This window comes from Protopterus annectens, chromosome 5.part0, assembly GCF_019279795.1.
Source record: "Protopterus annectens isolate FY-2018-M chromosome 5.part0, PAN1.0, whole genome shotgun sequence".
NCBI lineage: Eukaryota > Metazoa > Chordata > Ceratodontiformes > Protopteridae > Protopterus > Protopterus annectens.
This window is the reverse complement of record NC_056735.1, coordinates 772788169-772808037: the sequence shown is the minus strand read 5'-3', so window position 1 is coordinate 772808037 and position 19869 is coordinate 772788169. Positions and strand designations below refer to the sequence as shown.

The window sequence follows — 19869 nt, the reverse complement described above, 5'->3', positions numbered from 1 at the left end:
ATTATTTTCTACCCAGATATGGGTGCCTGTCTCTAGGGACATTTTATCTGTAAAGTATGTCTGCTTCTTTAGAAATTCCAGTCAAAAATAAGCAAAAAAAAGCTAGATAACTACCATGACCTGTCTTGAGTTTCTTTTGACAGGAGTGATTTATTGGGTTTATCTCAGGGTTTAGTTCAGGCTCTTAACCCTACCAGTTCTGGTGTTATTGGTAAGAGAAAAAGGAATCCACTGTCTGAAGATGTTCAGGTTTTTGAACAAGAAAGAGAGAAGAGATTGGGAGGAGACAACTTCTGTTTTCTCTTTTCAGGTTTCTAATACTGGGGAGAGTCTTTTCTTCTGATAGTTCCCTGGAAGGATTTTCTTTTTTTTGAAACCATATCAAGAAGGAATTAGTTGTTTCAGTGGTAGCATAATTATCTTCTACTGTCATTAAAGAAATATTATTCTTTAATACAACTGGAAATTCCTAAACTTACTCCAGTTCCTTCTGTTTTTCTATCATTGAAGGATATATTTATTACAGCCTGTAACTCACCTGACTTCCAGCTTAGTGCTCATTAGAAAGCAGATAGATTGTGTGAAGTTCCTCAGTCGTATAAAGTTTTATTTTCTATCCCCAGATCAGACCCATCAGTGATTTAATTGGTAAATCCAGCTGTTGCTAACCATCTGGCTAATGCTAATTCTTCCTCTTTTGGCAAGGATGGAAAAGACTTGGATTTTTTTTTGGAGGAGGGATACATTTTTTGGCAATGTTTATTTTTAGAATTCATAATTTTCAAGATTACATGTTAAAGGTTTATACTTGTCTCTTTTGAGAATGTGGGGAGCATTATGGCTCTTTTCCATCATCTGAGGAAAATCCTCCTTGTGTAATATTATTAGTTCTGTACCCTAAGTTTCATTAAAATGTGCTTATGATTCAGCTGATGCTACTTCCAGAGCTGCTAGAACTGGAACTGTTATGAGAAAATTTGCTTGGTTATGTAAACAAAACATTCCTAACAATGTTAAAGCTAAAATTTTTAATTCTCACTTAGACAGAGGCTATATTTGGACCATCTGCTGCAGAGGTCATTAGAAATGATTGAGAAAAAGAAGCAGTTTCAGGGAATTGCTCAAACATTTTCAAGGGTTTTCAGTTACATCTGCAACAATTAGCAAAAAGCAAAATAAGCAGACAGAGCAATCTGCTGATAAACAGTGTCAAGGAAACTCCAAAAAGAAAGGGGCCTCCCCACAAAAAAAAAAAAAAAAAAACAAGGACAGTCTAACAAGTCTGAATGAGTATCTATAGTGTCTAATTCATCCCCAGAATTTGGCCCTCCAGTTCTTTCTTTCTTTCTTTGACAATAGTCTCAAGTTCTGAGAGTGATTATTGAGGGATACAGATAGCAGTGGGAATCTCTCCTTCCTTTTCAGGGGAGTTTTCCTCATCTGCCAGATCAAACTTATTTTTTCCCTCCTGCCATTGAGTATCTACTAACTCAGGAAGTAATAGAAGCTGTTCCTTCTTCTCAGAAAGGGGAAGGTTTTTATTCAAGAATACTTCTGGTGCCAAAGAAAGAAGCTTAAGGAGACCAGTCCTAGATATGTCCATTCTAAATCATTTTGTGAAAGTTCTAAATTTCCATATGTTATCCCTTCATGATCTATCTCTTGTTCTCCATTTTAGTCTTTCAGTGACTCTATATGTAAAAGATGCATTCATCAGCTTCCTGTAGCACCCGATTTCAAATGTTTCTTAAGGTTTTATGTGTCTGGATCACACTCTTGAGTTCTCTCTTCTGGGTTATCCTCTGCTCCAAGGGTATTTTGCAATGTCTAGTTAGTTCCAGAGACAGCTTGCTGAAGACTATAATAAGGTAGTCACATTTCATTATTTAAACTACTTGCTTATCTTTGCAGATCATTTTCAAAGTGTCATAAATCTCTCACTTGGGTGAGAAGTCTCCCACACAAAGTGGGGTTTTGGGAAAACATCCAAAAGTCTTGATTGACATATTCTGACAGGATTTCTTTCTTGGGGTGGCTCCTACATTTCTCAGTTCATCTAAAAAAAGTGAGATCTATATATAGATATTTTCTACATAAACCAAGATCTCAGCAAGGGAATTTCTCAAGATAATAGTATTCATGGCATCCATGATTTTAATGTTTCCTCTAGCACGACTCAAATGAGAAAAATTTGATGGTACCTAAAATCAGTATAGTCCTAATATCAATATCACCTATTACAGATTTCTGTTTTGGGATTTGTGAAAGGGGAACGTCTTTATCAGAAAGACCAGTTTTATCTGAATCCAGGTCTTCCATTTTTCCTTCCAGCTCCAGTACAGTCTGTGACTATATATACCTCAGACTTTGCTTGGAGAACAGTGTTTGTGGAAATACAAATGCATGGCCTTTGGAACAAAAAAGGCAAACCAAAACACATAAACATAAAAGAGATGTTGGCACTCATAAATGATTTCCGTTCTCTCAAACATCTATGGGCTCAGGACCATTACAAGTGATTACAGACACCATGATAGTAACGTGGTACATAACCAAATAGGAGATGGGGGAGCCAGATCTTACCCTATGTGTAGACTAGCCATGATAGTGTGAGATGTAGCTCTTCAACACAGTCTCATTCTACAAGTATGTTATGTCCCAGCAGAGCAGTTTTTTTTCTGGTGGACAAACATAGCTGGGCCAGGACAGACCCTCATGACTGGAAACTGAATGAGGAGGTCAGTGTTCCAAGAAATGATTCAGCTATATGGAACACCTCAGACAGATATTATTTGTCTTCATTCAAAGCAAACAATTGGCATAATTTTGATCCTGGATTCCATGCAAAAAAGCCTGGAAAACAGATGTATTTTCTTTTCCTTGGATGGGAATGTTCTGTATGCTTTTCCACCCTTTCCAATGATATCTTAGATCATTCTGAAGATTGTGAAGGGCTCATCAGTGATCATTGTGAGGGCTCTTTTTTGGCCCAAGCAATGGCTCTCCCTTCATTTGGAAATGGGGACCTGGCATTGGTAGCTACAAACATATGTTGAAGATAACTTTGACACTACCTGTTTATACACTGGTTTGGTGATGATGATGAAATGCCCCTGATATGGTTAAAAACATTTCCTTAAGTTGCACTGTGTCAGGGGACAAATGATAATGAAGTCACCAAAAGTTTGTGGAGACAGTTGTTTCTTGCTTAATTGGTATTGTTTCACTCTCAATTTTTTTTCAGTTGCTTCTTATGAGCCTGCTGATATCTTATTTACATGTGTTTAGCATTCTGCATCATCTCTTTTTCTCTAGAGAATGCAGATTGTTCTGTGATGTTGAGGTAAAACAATAAAAGTCTTATCATACAGAGAATTTACAGCTTTTACATCATCAGGAAATGGCTGGGTTTTTAGCCACACATACCTTCTATTCCTTATAGTCTGCTGGTAATATCCTTAGTAGAGGGGTAGCAATCCTTGGGCTATTTTAATGTAGTTCTTGTTAGGTAGCCACTAAATTCCTAAGATAATAATTATGTCTCTCAGACACTCTGTACATAATATTGGGCTTTTTAGGAGTAAGTGATAAAGTGGTTTTTATCCTACACCAAGAAAAAAAACAGTGAAAAGCATTGATAAAGGCTGAACAAGTTAGAGACTTAGACTGACCTTATTTAAAAAGTTTTACATGTAATTACTTTGTAGAAAAATTTATTTTCTTTTAGCAGACCACTTATAAATGGGTACTCAAAGTATGTCACCAAAGGACATGTCTATAGGAGGATAAATCAGAGATAAAGAACCCATATCAACACTATATGATTGCCTTTACAGAAGGACATTTATTTATTTTTGTTAATTTATTTAGTTAACTGACTGATTGACTGATTTGCTTACAGGATATGTGGGCTGGTCCAAGGACCTTTTTCAAAATGACCCAGAACAAAAGGCAGTACAATGTTAAAAATATAGACATCATCTTCAATACACACAATAAGCAATGTCTAATTATTTTTTCCACTCTTTGTCATCATTGTCTGACAACCACCAGCCTCTCTCAGCCATTCAGCCTATTTGTAACCCCTTACTGGGGCAAGAGTCAACCAGGAGGGGACCATCATTCAAACAGCCATCAGGGGTGGTTCATGGGGTTTTGACTTATATTGCCCAGCATCTCCACACATGCCTAGTTCAGCAGTGAAAGGATGCCAAGCAGTGAGCTGACTGCACTAGATGTCCCTCACTTCAACAAGGGATGTTGCCGGAAAGTAGCCCTGCCTTAACTCTGCAGCATAGGAAGTGGTAGCCCGAGTATCCACCAGGGAAATCATACTTGTTTATGTGCTCTACAAGCACCCACAACCTTGCCCTCCCACAGAAAAGGCAAGCAAACCTCTCTGTCTGGCTCTTCTAGTGCTGAGGTTGTTAATCAAACCCCAGTCAGCTGGATCATAGTCAGGGCTACATCCTCTGATCCAAGAAGCCAGTCTAGCAATTGCTGAATATTTACAGAATGGAAAAAAAGTTGTGAATATCAATTACTATAAAGAAGACATACCAAACAACTACAATCAACAATATATACAGTTATATTAATTATCAGAATGGAATATCGTTACAAAGAGATGCAGCTGGAGCGTTTCTCCCCGGGCCTTCGCTGAAAACTAGCTTCATTCCAAGTCAGACTTTCCCAGTTAATAAATGTTAAATAAATAAATAAATAAAAATGCATTTGAAAAATAACTGGGAGTAATGGAAATGAACAATCAATATATATGGAGATATATTTCAGTGTTATAAAGAATAAGACTTAGTATAGGAGACTTAGTTTGAAGATCTAACCAATGAGTTTAAACAAATGACATAACATAGAAAAGCAAACTATCAAAGTAGCCATGGGCTATAGTTTATAATTAACCAGAATCTCTAAAACAAAGACAATTGCTAGACTCCTATATGTTAATATCAGCTTGATTCTGAAACTAGAATAGTCTTTCTAATTGCTGATATCCATAGGAAATCTTAATATATAGTATCTGTTTCATTTCTGATGTCCACAGGTAAATGGTTCCAGTTTGCTGTGGCAGTTTTGACGAATCTCTTTTCTCCAGATGCTAATGTAAAAGGAATTCTATATAATGTTGAGGATTCTTCTACATCTGCTCTGAGAATAAAAGATGAAATTCTTACATTTAGCTTCCGTATCTGGAAGACAGTAACTTCAATGTAGTACATTAAATGTTGGGGTTGATAAAAGAACCATTGAAGATCAGGACACTTGATTAAAGTATGGAAAGTCACGGTCTTCTTCACTATACATTTTTTAAATCACATTTTTTATTGAAATATCAAATTTTTAGCACACAAACAGAGTGACATACTATAAGTAAACTTACACAAGTAATTTCAAACATATTACAGTTATATTGCTCCCTGAAAGGTATAAAGGGCTCACTTGACACAAGAGATTAATTTGATCTGTATGATACAAAAATTTACAAGCATATGTTCACAATTATCTGTATGGTTCAAACAATAAACATTCTTGGTCTCTAAGAGATTCTTCTGGGGGATTTCTGTCTAGCCTTTCGAGCCATGGAGGTTCTGACCATTCTAGATGTATTCCTTTGCAAAACAAATTGTTCCTCAAATACCTAGTTGAAGGAACTAAACCCTTATCAACATCTAAATATGACATGTTTGCATGACTGAATCATAATTCTAACAAATCCCTACCTCTGGAACAAACTTTCACTATATGTCAGAGTGGCACTCTTGTCAACTTTGCTAATTCGATTAGCAGTCACAAATTCTTCCCATTCTGTATTGTGTTGGCTTCCTTGAGGCTGGGAGAAGGTTTGAATACCTATACACACGGGTCTACTTCATAACATTGAAATTTTATAACGTCGAATTTCATAACATTGAGACCAAAACATCTAAATCCCAAAACACTGAAAACCCAAACCATTGAAAACTCAGAACATTGAAAGTGTGCTTCATAACATTGAAAACTACAATGCATGTGTAAATAACATCCTCTCTACCTACAACACCTAACTAAAAAACACACTTTCTACTACACTTCTGCAGGGGGGCAAGTACCTCTACACCCCCCAATGTGGGGGAATCTGCCCCCAACACCCCTCATAAATTAAATATACCAACTCCAAGATCGCACTACAGTGTAAAAAAGTTAATTTCCTAACCTCACTACACTGAGGTTAGGAAATTAACTTTTTTCCACTGTAGTGCAATCTTTAATTTACGGGGGGTGTGGGGGCAGAAAGTGTGTTAGTTAGGTGTTGTTGTAGGTGGAGAGGATCTTATTTACCTGTGCAATGTAGTTTTCAATGTTCTGAAGTACACTTTCAATGTTCTAGATTTTCAGTGTTTTGGGTTTTCAGTGTTTTGAATTTTCGATGTTATGGTCTCAATGTTATGAAATTTCAATGTTTTGAAGTACACACACACACACACACACACACACACACACACACACACACACACACACACACACACACACACATTTTTGACTGCAATTCTATTGGTTAGTATATTTATTTCCTAGTACATATCTATAGATCTACAAACTTCAAAATTACTTTCAGGTGACAAACAGGAAATGTACACCTAGAAAAAGGAGAAACTTGGAAGTCCATAGCAGGCTCATCTGCTAATCAATACAGAATTTAATACTGGAACTGCTATCCAAAAGGGGACTGATTCCACTAAAAAAGTTGAGTTAACTAAATAGGTCTTAGCTAACCTGTTTGAAGCAGTACCTAATGTGACAAGTAAATAACATATCAAAGCAAATCAAAGTCAGAATCAATGACCCATCACTTCACATCCACTTTCCTAAGTCTTAACATATCAAAAACACATCAAACATGGAAGTCCACTTCAGTAGTGCTCCTTACTGAAGGGCGCTGAACCAGAAATCTTGAATCCATAAAATATGTTTAATCTAACATATATGCATAATGATAATATTAGCAGGGTTTATCTCCTTTCTTTATAAACGTGAACTCTAGCATCTGGTGTTAAAGTGGTATCTATTAACTTCATAATCTCTAGAAACTTGAAATAATAGTCAACACATATCTGATAAGGTCATATAAATAGAAACATAAATTTTACATTTTTTAGAATGCTTTTATTGAAATTGTCTTTGTGGTTGTGTCTCTCTGTGGTTCTGTCATGTTTCTCAATGCACGGAGGTGTCCAGGGTGCTGAAGTACTATTTATTGCATAATGATTGGTTTCCACTGGTGAATTACTGTTGTATTTTACTTAAAAGCCAAAAAGGCACATGTCTTGATGCGCTGAGCTGTCCAGGGCTCTGAAATACTGTGTATTGCATAATGATTGGTTCCCACTGGTGAATTACTGTTGTATTTTACTCAAAAGCTATAAAGTAAAAAAATTAAAAAAATTAAAAAAAAGATTTTTTTAATAAAGAATGTTTTTTATTCAGTCACTCTAAAAAGTAAAAAAATAAGGAAGAGTGAACAATTTGAAAAAGAAACACAGACAGCTTGATTTCAGAAAAAACATTTGAGGTTGGTTTTGCTGATTATGGTTATGAGGTACTAGAAAAAGTACAGGAATAAGCAAAACCAACCTGGTTGTCTGTCTTTGGCAAAGTATTTACTCTTCTTCATTAAGTTTTACTTTTTTGAGCAACTGAATAAAAAACATTCTTTATTAAAAATGTTTTTTTTTATATTTTTTATTTAAAAAACATGGTCTTCTCAGTACTGTGAAAAAAGTAATTTGTTATCTTAAGTGACTGTAAACTCTTGGTCAATTTGTGCTGACACATCATATGCTTTTTCTTTACACTTCACATTTGCTATATGACTCGTGGAAACTTTTCCTTCCTAAACTGATCAGATAGTACTTCTTCATCTGCTTTAATCATCAGACCTTTTATACCACTTATTTCTTCTTTGAATGAAAATTAAAGATATATCTCTTTCCTTACAAATATTATCACCTGTCAGTATTATATTGTCTCATCATACTGTATTCTCATCTATGGATCAGCCTGAGTATACTGCTGAAACTATTTAAATGGCATTTCTGCCAGTACTAAAGTTGTAGAATTATCCAGTTCACTTCCAGTTCTTACCCAAGCAAATCATGTTGTATTACCTAAGCAAATCTTGCTGTCATATGGTGCAGAAGGTTAAGACTGAGCTCTAGTTCCTCTGCTGCAAGGTTTGATTTCCTCAACTATCATTTGCCTACTGTGTGATCTTGAAGAAGTCACTTAATCAGGCATTAAGGGACTCTGTGTCCAGTGTAGTCATCTTTATGCATTTGAAACAGCATTCTTTGCAGCCCTAACAGAGCCTTATACAAAGACTTCTTAAATAAATCTACACTGTATCAGTGTATGTTCTTTTTCCACAGGTACAGATTTCCCCACACCCGCGGTGGTGGTGCTGCGGTAGCGTTGTCGCCTCACAAGTAAGACGCTGTCCGGTTCGATTCTCAGCTAGACCGTCTTCTGCGTGGAGACATGCGTGAATGGGCATACCTTCATTCAAGGTTGTGCGTCAGGCCTGGCAAGCCGGTATGTAAAAATCAACTGCCAATCATTAGCGGACCGGAGTTCCGCTGTGGCGACCCCTAACCGGGAAAAGCCGAAAGACACAAACAAAAACAGATTTCCCTAGATATGTTCAAGAAATGTATTGCATTCATATACTATGGCAAGCGCAGCCACTATGTATCTAATATTATACAATGACTGGCCATTAAATTAACATTCAAAAATGAGCACTCTGTTTGGTCAGCCCAACCAGCGTGCCCATTGTAAATCAAGCATATACCAATTGAAAAAAGTCCAGTTGTCAGGACTTTCTTCTATTAATATATGCTACAGAAATTCTACTTTAATTTTTTTTTTAAATAAACTTACAAAAACTGGAGACTTCAAAGGAAAGAGACAGACAAGACAGGACAAAGAAAAATACAAGAATAATCAGGTATGTTATGCAAAACTGGAGGTGTACCTGATTATCCTTATATATTTGCCCTAGTGACCAAACCACACCGACCATGGGTAAAGCCAGCACTACCCACACCCAGCCGTGGGTTACTGCTATATTATACAATGAACCCCCCCCCATTAATATTCCAAAATGTGCACGCTGATTGGTCAGCGTGCACGTTGTAAATAAAAGACTTATACTAATGGAAAAAGGTCCGGTCGCCCGGACTTTTTCCATTAGTATGTCTTTTTTTTTTTTTTGGACAGCAACGGAGTACAGAAGAGCTCCATTGCTGTTATCTCGCTATGTTAAACTCTTTTAACAAAGCGAGACAAGTTTTTAAAAGCAATGGAGATCTTCCTTTCTCCATTGCTTCCACACACAAAGTTCTGATGTATGATGTACTGTGTAACTATACGCATGCGCAGTACATCAGAACTGCCACAGAATACTGGACAGCTGCAGAAGGGCAGCAAGGAGGCATTATACAATGCCATTATTTAAGAAAAGTAAGTATTTTTTTTCTTAAATAATGTCATTGTATAATAGCAATAACCCACGTCTGGGTGTGGGTAATGTTGGATTTACCCACAGTTGTCTTTGGCCACTCGGGCTTTGCCCTCCTGACCAAACCACACCAACTGTGGGTAAATCCAGCATTATCCACACCCAGGCATGGGTTATTGCTTAAATATCTTCTTTGGAATTCTATAAAGTATCTTGATTCATAAGCAACTTTTGCATTACTTGGCCAGTTTATTTAAATCAAAATACTTCACTATGAATGCTTCAGTTACTAACTGTGTAAACCAGTAAGCATTTTAAACTATTTGCTTGGTCTGTCCTCCACTATCATTCTGGACATATTCCAGTAATCTTCTTAATGGCAAACTCACATCTCACATACCGTGAGTAAACTCTGAATGATAGTGCACCAGTCTAAGAATCTTATAAGAGTATGCTTGTCTTCTGGTTGAAGCATTTGCTCAGTGGCTAGTCGCAACCCTTCAGACATTATGACAAGACAGATATTTTATATATATCTATATCTATATATATCTATCTATATATATATATATATATATATATATATATATATATATATATATATATTTATTTATTTATTTTTAGGCTATATTTTATATGCACGCCTTTCAGCTTGAGTTTATTCTGCCTTAACCTTTGCATGAACTCAGTCTTTTTCACATCACTTGTTAACATACTAAACTGGAGTGAGACCAGCGATCAGTAACATTAACAGAACAACCAAGCCAATTGCTCACCTGTGCATCAACTCTCTAATAAAACAGGTCAGGCACTGATGAAATACTATGCAGAAGTCTTAAAAATCTGTACCTCACCAAAGGTAAATTAAAAGTACATAGCTTATGACCATCATCATCAAGCTTTATTTGCCAAATCATCTGTTCATGTAAAACATAGAAAACTACTTTGTTCTTGGCATGCTAAACATTACTTATTCAACCATATGAGTTGGATAATGCACTGTTTTATAGCTTTGCATAGTGAATTTAAACAAACGGAAATGCGTTTGCTTTTACTGTAGGAACTGGACTGTTGAATGTTGCTTCCAAATCACAAGACATATTGTCCATGAGGATTAACTCTGGTTCTGTTCTAGCCTACAAAGCTAGTACAGCTTTTCTTGCAGCTGTCTCAGTGATAACTTTCTGGAAACAAACCAAACCAGCAAATAAATGTTACTCCTCTTTAAGCAAATCATCAGACTGAAAAATGTCTGATCTCTATTTTAATTGACCGTTCACATTGTAAATTATTTTCAAAATGTCATACTTTGGTAAGTCAAAGAACCCGGTGTCAATGTGCTCCTTTGTTGTAAATTATCTTAAAATGACTCCTTCATTTATTATTCTTTTATTAAAGCAATTATCTGAAACAGAATCCTTTATTTCCTATTTGTGTATCAGTTATCTGGAAAATGAATCCTTTATTTTTTATTTTCAACATGAGAACTTTCTCTCTCCTCTGTTTTATATGAAGACCAGAATAAAGCAGTTTTTACAATTACTTCATCTTGCTTTCTTTCAGAACCATCGTTTTAAATCTTTGAAAAGATGTACAGTATTTTTTAAATACAAAACATAATTAATTTTCAATGTTTGTACTAAGATTTACAACTCACTCTTCACTAATCACAAGTTGTGTGTGTTTAATCATGCATGCTATTTATACTATGCGTATTATTAGCATAAACCATGTTAAAATCTCTGTTTTTGATAGTTTCTTCCCAGTCTAGTTGACTGAATCAGTGACTCTTCTATTTTCAAACAAATGACCCATTTGTTCTTTTGCCTGAAAGATGGGAACTGTGCCAGTGGGAGAATTCAACAGCCCTCCCCCCAAGAAAAGATGACACTATCCCCAGGCAAGACAGGTGTCCTATGATCCATTTGTTTTCTGCCCAATGAATTCCATTCAGGGCAAAATCTGGGTGCAGCCAGTGACAGGGGAAAGAGCCCAAAGGCCCATTTATTCACTTCACATGGATCAGACTGGTGGCTTCCATTCAAGGAAAAGCTGGGTGCATCTAGTTTCTGGGGCAAAAGTCCTAAGACTCATTTATTCCCAGATCTGACTAATGAGCCCATCATAAGTGTCAAGCAAAGGTTAAGGAGTGAACCCTGTTGTTTGGGCAAGGGGACTATCCAAACACAATCCCAAGTAACAGTATATCAAGCTTCACAATAGCTGCCTCGCAAGAAACCCTTGCACACTAGTGCCCATGACTTCCATGTAAATCAGAACTCTAAGCTGCAGTACAATACTCACTAGGCCCATTATTGTAGGTGATATATTCTCCCTCCAAAATGTTTATAGGTTTATAGGTAAGTACTAGGCCAGGTTCCCTTCCTGACCATTTTAAGCCTAGCCTATTTGCCTTTCAAAGCAGAGAATCAAAGCCCGCACCTTGTGTCTATGAGTTAAACACCTTAACCACTATGCCAACCCCAACAATGAAGTAGGCCAAAACAACCTCCCTCCCCACAGTATGGTTGAGTATACACTGGCTACAAATTCCTATTCCCCACCCATTAGCCCCATTTGCCATGCCTCTAGTCAAACACACATCATTTGGGGTCAGATCTTTATCTCTCCACAACATAGGACTAGGCCAAAAGTATTCATTTCTATGACTCAGCTCCAATTTAATTTCTTTCATTTTACACACTTTAGCATGACGTTTCCTTTCCTCACGGGTTTCATATGTTTGTTTAATGGCAGGACATTTCTTTTTATCATGCTTTTAGCCACATCTGCTGCATCAGTTTGTCTTTGTCATTTTTGCATTGCTTCTCTATTTGCCAGAGCTTACATGACACACTTTTACTCTACTTTTACTGATTTTGAGCTTTTTCACCTCACAGACCAACAAGATAACTTTACTCACTATACAAACATCAGTCTTTTTTTACTTATGGTCAAATCTGACTCTATAAGTAATCTGCTCCATTGTCTTGTCATTTTTAATACCACATCTGATTCTGTTTTATACTAATAAATCATGCAATTCACCAAATTGAAAGAATTTGGCTTGATCATAGGATCATAGGAAGTTACTAGGCTATTGGCCCTGAGGCCCTTACAAGCCTAGCCAAGAATTTAGCCCATGCTCCGACACGTCAGCACCTGATGCCCCTGTCCAGCAGGGACGCAGGTGGAATCCCATGGGTGTATTTTTTGTTTCCCATCCAGTTATGCAGGTCATGCTTAAAAGGGGTTAATGAGGTACTCTGCTTGACGTGGAGCGGGCATCTATTCCACAAAAGGGGGAGTCTCTGGGACACAAATCTGTCCCACCAACAAGTCCTATTGATGTTACAGACCAGATTGAGGTCATGCATGTGGATTACTCGAGTGGAGCTTGACTTGCGGATATGCAGTGGTCCCAACATTGCAGGATCTGAGATTGCTTTGTATGCCAGACACAGGTCACCTCTGAGGAGTCTGTAGGAGACTGAGTGGAGGGACAGGGCCTTTAGCTTATCTGTGTATGGTAGATGTTTGAGGCCCTGGATTATCCTGGTGAGGAACCTCTGTGGTCTGTCCAGTTGCTGCATGTGCTTTGTGAGGTACATGCTGAAAGGGGCATTGTACTCAATAATAGATCTCATAAGGGAAGAATGCAGGGATGTTATGACCACCTTGTCCCTGGATGAAATACCCTTGCTAATAAGGTAGGCCATGTAGAAAGCTTTCCTTACAATGGAAGCAATATGGTGGACAAAAGTCAATTTTCTATCAACCTGGATGCCCAGGTCCCTCACAACTGACTGCATGCTTAGGACCTTGTTATTAATGTGATAATTTGTGGGGATGTCACTCTCCCCAAAGGGGAAGATTATGCATTTTTTGGCATTCAGTTTGAGGCCATGTTTCTCATACCAGTCATATGTTTGGGTGAGATCCTCTTGGAGGATGTCCAAATCACTAGGGGAACTGATGACAGCACCCAGCTTGCAGTCATCTGCAAACTAGGTCAGCCATAGTCCACTGGTTTTGGCCTGCAACTCAGAAAAGTATATCCCAAACAACAAAGTCCCCAAGACTAATCCCTGGGGTACACCACTCATTAAAGGTTCACTGCTTGAGATGGCTTCCTCTAGTTTGACTAGATGGGTTCTATCAGTGAGCCAGTTTGCTACCCATCTGGTAACATATGGATTGATGCCTAGTTGAGAGAGTTTATCTATTATACCTGAGTGGGGAATAGTAGCCAGGTCAAGGTAGGCGGTGTGCTCCATCTTCCACTCGTCCATGGCTTTGGTGACTGTCTCAAAGAAGTCGACCAAATTTAAAAGGCATGACCTCTATTTGACAAAACCAAACTGTATGGGATCAAGTGTTTGGAGGTTGCCAATGACCTTGTTAATGAGGTCCATGATAATCCGCTCCATGGCCTTGCAGATCAGGCTAGTTGGGGTGATTGGTCTATAATTTCCTGGATCGGTGGACACTCCACCTTTGTGCAAAGGGTTGACAGTGGCTGTCCTGTACTCACCTGGGACAAAGCCAGTACTCAGGGTTTGTTTGACTAGGGTGCCTAATGGTGCTGCAAGTTCCTTTCTGAGCTCATGTAGGATGCAGTCTGGGATGTTATTGGGTCCCATGGAGGCTGTATTTTTTGCCTTTGAGAGGGCAGTGATGACTTGCTCCCTAGAGATAATGGGAGGGGGCAGGTGATGGGGATGTCCTGATTTACTGATGGGAGGACAGAGTGGTGAAATTTTCAATGAACCTGTCTACCAGCAGGTTGGCTATACCTATGGCATTTGTGTATGTGGTGTCCTGGAACACCATTTCTGAGCAGATCTGGGTGCTTCCCTTGAGATTGGGGACATATGTGAAGAAACCCTTGTTATTGTCTTTATAGATGTGGCCAGTCTGAACTCAAATTTTGCTTTGGAGGATTTCACTAGTGCACTTATTTGCTTGTTCAGACTAAGGAGAGATTGCTTCTAATTAAATACCTGCTCCTTCTTGTTCCCAGACAGCAGTTTTTTACTTTTATTATACAGTTTATGTATTGCAGATGTCCACCAGACATGGTTACTCTTCCTTGAGGAGGAGGATTTTGTCCTGTTGGGTATTCCTGATTCCATGCAGCTATATAAGTGCTTGTATAGTGCTTTGGTGTAGGTTTGGACATATGTGCCAGTTCCTATGGAGGGGAGGGGCTGTGAAGCTGTTTATACCTTCCCTCAGGAGGTTGTAATCAGCTTTCGAGAAGTTTTTTGTTTGACCCTATATATGGGGTGGTCAGGGGAGATGGTGACTTCAGAAGTGATCAGATCTTACCATGGATGACACTGTAGGGATGCTGCAGTGGTTAATCATGTTGGTTAATACCACGTCCAAGATATTTTCACCTCTTGTGGGGGTGTCAACCAGCTGATCAAAGGCATTTGCACTGAAGAAATCAAGAAATCTCTGGGCATTTGTGTTTTGGCCTAAGTAGTTCTTCCAATCTATGGTTAGATAGTTAAAGTTGCCCAGGATCAGGGTAAAGGGTTGAATCTTCATAGCTTTGAAGAGTCAAAGTTGAGGACCTGTAGCTAGCTATGATTTGAATAGGGGTCCTGTTAATTAACTGCACCTGGAGTGTCTCCTTTGTCTCATACTGTTTGGCCAGCCTGGAGGTGTGTATGTCTTTTATATATATTACAACTCCACCTCCTTTTGCTTTGCTGCCACAGTTTGGGGTCTGAATGTATGATAGGATGAGAAACCTGGTATGGCTGGGGTGCTCTCCACAGCTTTGATCCAGGTTTCTGTGACTGCACAAATGTCAGCATCTTCCAGGGTTAAGAATGCATGCAGTTTCATGTTTAGACTCTCAGCATTTAGCAGTATGACTTTTAATTTGCGTTTTGATTAAATTTTCATGTTGGTAGTTTTGACCTTATGGCATTGCCTAAAAAGGCACTATGGGGGCAGCAAGAGCCTTTGCAGAGAGCCTGAAGCCCAAGGGAGACAGATGCTGGCCATCTCTGCTAAAGCATTGTGGTTTGTCAATAATGTCTTCCCAGGCTGTCAAGTACTGAATCCTCTTGGAATGACATCAGAAACTAAGCCAATAGTTAAAGTCAATCTTTTTTTCTTCTTTGTATTGAGGCATCATTCTGAATGACAGTAGACTGCTGCTTAAGACTAGGAACATACCTGGCTGGGACACACATTCAATGAGCTCTATCATGTCTCTCTTCATGTATTCCAAGGAGGTACAACTCAAGTCATTCACTCCATAATGGACTATGACAGAGTCATAACAGTACCTGTTGTTGAGAGACTTGAGTGCATGGGTGATATGGTGGATTCTGGCACCTGACAAACAACTAACCGTGACTTTCTCCTTATCCAGCCTGGTGAGGGCCACATCTGTGTGTCTCACAATGGAGTCTCCTATGACTACTATGTTGGGTTTATGTTTAGGCCTTAGTTGCTGTGAGACACAGGTCTGTGGACTATGTGTGGTGTGTGGTGTGGTGGGCAGTGGAGTTCGAATGTGTTTTTGCCTTGGAAGTCTCTTTTGCTTGGGTATGTTTCTGTTGAGGACCTCCACATATGTGGGTGCATGTTCTGTAGCTGTGTGTGGTGGTTGAGGTGTGGTGTTTGTGTTGACAACCTTCTCAGTACCAGATATACTGGCTTGCGAGGGAGAGAGCATTGACTAGGTTCCTAATGTAATTGCATTTCTCATAAATTGTTTTCCTAAGTGGTAGTAGTAGAAGGTTGCCCATGTATATGAGGCAGTTACTACACTATCTCAGGATGCCCATATCAGCCAGACTGGTAGGAGAAACCATAGGAAATTGTCCATCCATACTTGTTAGAAACTGAGGGAGAGAGGCCAAAGAGAGCTAAGAGGGTAAAGGGTGGAAAGTCTAAGAGTAGTACTACTAGGTGATCACACAAGTGCTACTATGGGAAATTTTGTTGCTGGAATAACTCACAAAGGATTAAAAACAGTGCAGCTGCAGCTCTGGATGCAGCAAACCTGTATCAGACTATGCCACTAGGGTTAAGAAAACAGTAAAACTCACAAAAAGCACAGATTAACCAGTACAGACAAAAACAGAACTCACAGTATGAAAAAATACAGTTAAACAGTAATGAAATGCAGTAAAAAGCAATGAAATACAGTTAATCAGTAAATTTCTTTAAAACAGTACAAATGTGATAAATTAGCTCATATTCACAACAGTAAAAGCAGCTCAAATAAAGTATAAGGCTACCGACAAGCAGTAACAAAATGCTGCAAACTAAATGCAGTTGAACACCTAAGCACAAGCAAAATGAAGTAGGAAGAGGCACATATTTTATAGTAGAAAGTGAGGAGACAGAAGATAATTCAAGGTTAAGAAGTTAAAGTGGCGTGCCTTCACAACTGATCTTGCTGTACTCAGTAGAATGAGCTGATGTAATGGGAGTGGGGGGAGTGTCCAATATGAAATTTATAGTAGAGGTTGGCAACTCAAAAGTCACCAAGCTTTAATACCACAACAACAAGTTCAGAACAGAGGTAATGATTGAATTCACTAGGCCTAGAAAAGCAGTTGCACATTTTAAACCGATATGCAGCAAATACTGTTTTACTTTATCAGAAATCCAGAAACAGTTGAAAATAAGCAACATATTTTTTGTAGTACAACAGCATAAAACAGCAGAGCAAGGGCAGAAGACCTAACTCACTGCAGCTTTTAGCAAACAAGTACAGACTGGTTTAAACACTGGGTATTTAAGGCAGATAAACAGGAACCAGCCAAATTATCCAATCAAAAAAAGAGCCCTGTGTAGTAATTCTATCCAGACCAGACTGAATTTTCCTCCCACGAAGAAACAGCTAGGCCTCTATAGACAAAAGATTGTACTACAAGCTCCAAAGGTCACAAACCGTAATAGATATTCAGATCTATGTGAGTGTTTTCAAGTACAGCAATAAGTAACATGCATAGAACAAACAAAGAAACAAAAAGGAGACAAAAATCAGAACAGAGGTAAGGACTGAATTCACTAGGCCTACAAAACAGTTATAAATACAAACTGGTTTAAACACTGTCTATTTAAGGCAGAGAAATAGGAACCAGCCAAATTATCCAATCAAAAAAAAGAAAAGAAACAAAAAGGAGACATGCTGGAGGGATAGATTCCTGTCCCAGAGACTTTCTATACTCTTGAACAAGCTACCCATCTATGTCAAGCAAAGTTCTTCATTAGCACTCTTCAAGAAAAATCTTGATGAGTGGATGGGAAATAGGAAATACACCCCAGGGATCACTTCTATGTCTCTGTTGGACAGTGGCACAGGAAAATAGCTTTCTTGGGTGGCGTAAGCTATGGAACCTTGCTGGCTAGGCTTACGTAGGCCCTTGGGCTGATAGCCTAGTACCTACCTATGAACCTATGAAACAAAAATCAGGACACAGGTAAGGATTGAATTCACTATGTATAAAAATAGTTGCACAGTTAAAACAGATATGTAGCAAATATTGTTTTACTTTATAAGAAGTGCAGAAACACTTGAAAATAAGCAACTTATCTTTTGTAGTCTCTCACCATAAAACAGCAGAGCAATAGCAGAAGGCCTAACTCACTGCAGCTTTTAGCAAACAAGTCTAAGAATCAACAGATTTTGTGGGATCATGTGCCCTTGTGAATAAATACTAGATTCTTTCTCAGTTTACAATGACTCTAAAACGTTTCTCTCATTACTGCAACATCCTTTTGTACTCCATCTTGAAACAATGTATTATTAAATTTGGGGGGCTTCATCCCTGGAGCATGTACAGATGTAACACATTGTACCTTTTAAGGTTTTTTAGAGATTCTGCTCCGTCAGAAAAAAAAAATCTGTCTCTACAATTTCCAGTTCACTGACAAATTACTGTGAGATGAATAATTACAAGGCAACTGCAGTTGAACCATTTCTGAAGTAAAGACAAAACAAATTATTTTTGGCTGCTTCTAATACCATGCACTTATGTGAATGAAAAATGTGTTTTCTTCTCTTTCTGATAATATGTAACATTTAGATATTCAAAATGGTCAAAAGAATGAGATGGAAACCAAATCCATGTGGTCAGCTTCATTAACATAGTTATGGTAGTACTTTCTTTTACTTCACCACAAAATCATGTGGTACCTCTGACTCTTGCCTTCAAAGATACATACAACCAAATGCATTCTACTTTTATATCAGATTGAGCCATTACTTAATCAATCTATTAACTAATAAACTACCTAAACACTTTAATATAAAATGTAAATCTCCCATTGCCTTAAGCCTAATAAAGTGACCCATGCATATTTTTTAAATACATTTTTCCTATTTTAACTATTATTATATTCTTAAATACATACATTACAACATTTTTTAACATTTAGTAATACAAACATTTAATACAATATATAACACATCTTAAACATTTAATTAAATGTAATCTACCTCTAAATTTAACCATCTGGGTGTCAAAGTGCCATAATTTAAAATCATTTTACTTTCAAGCACATTTAATTTTTGCTTCAACTCACCGCTTTTTGCTTGAAAAGTTACATAAGTCAAACTAAAAGAGCTGTTAAGGTTAGAATTTTAGAACATTTGGGCGATATTCGAAATAAGAATTTTAAGAGCCCTGTTGCAGATCATTTTTGTAAAGTACATGGGGGAGATGACTCTACTTTTTTCTTTAGTGTCTTGGCAAGACCTTTTCAAGTAAAAAGTGGTGAGTTGAAGCAAAAATTAAATGTGCTTGAAAGTAAAATGATTTTAAATTATGGCACTTTGACACCCAGAGGGTTAAATTTAGAGGTAGATTACATTTAATTAAATGTTTAAGATGTGTTATATAGTGTGTAAAATGTTTGTATTGCTAAATGTTAAAAAATGAAGTAATGTTTGTATTTAAGAACATAATAATAGTTAAAATAGGAAAATGTATTTAAAAAATATGCATGGGTCATTTTATTAGGCTTAAGGCAATGGGAGATTTACATTTTATATTATTGATTGATTAATTAATGGCTTAATCTGATATAAAAGTAGAATGCATTTGGTTGTATGTATCCTTGAAAGCAAGATGCCGGGGTACCAGATGATTTTGTGATGAAGTAGAAGAATCTACTACCTTTGCTATGTGTTTTTGAACTGAAGAGTTTTTGTAATGCCATTAACATAGTTTTCAGACTGCTATACTATGCATGGTGCCAGACTACCTGAAATACATGTCTGAACAGATACACTGGCTATTGACTAAACTTCCTTAAAGCTATAAACACATATATCACAAAAAGGCAAAATGGTGTGTTATGGAACCACTAAGTAG

General features: G+C 37.7%; 1 protein-coding gene across 1 annotated transcript in view; it reads left to right on the top strand.

Moving 5' to 3' along the window:
* CCHR5.PART0H11orf65 (chromosome chr5.part0 C11orf65 homolog) overlaps positions 1–19869 on the top strand; it is a 426753-nt gene that overhangs the window by 405129 nt on the left and 1755 nt on the right. The gene's annotated exons all lie outside the window — the stretch shown is intronic.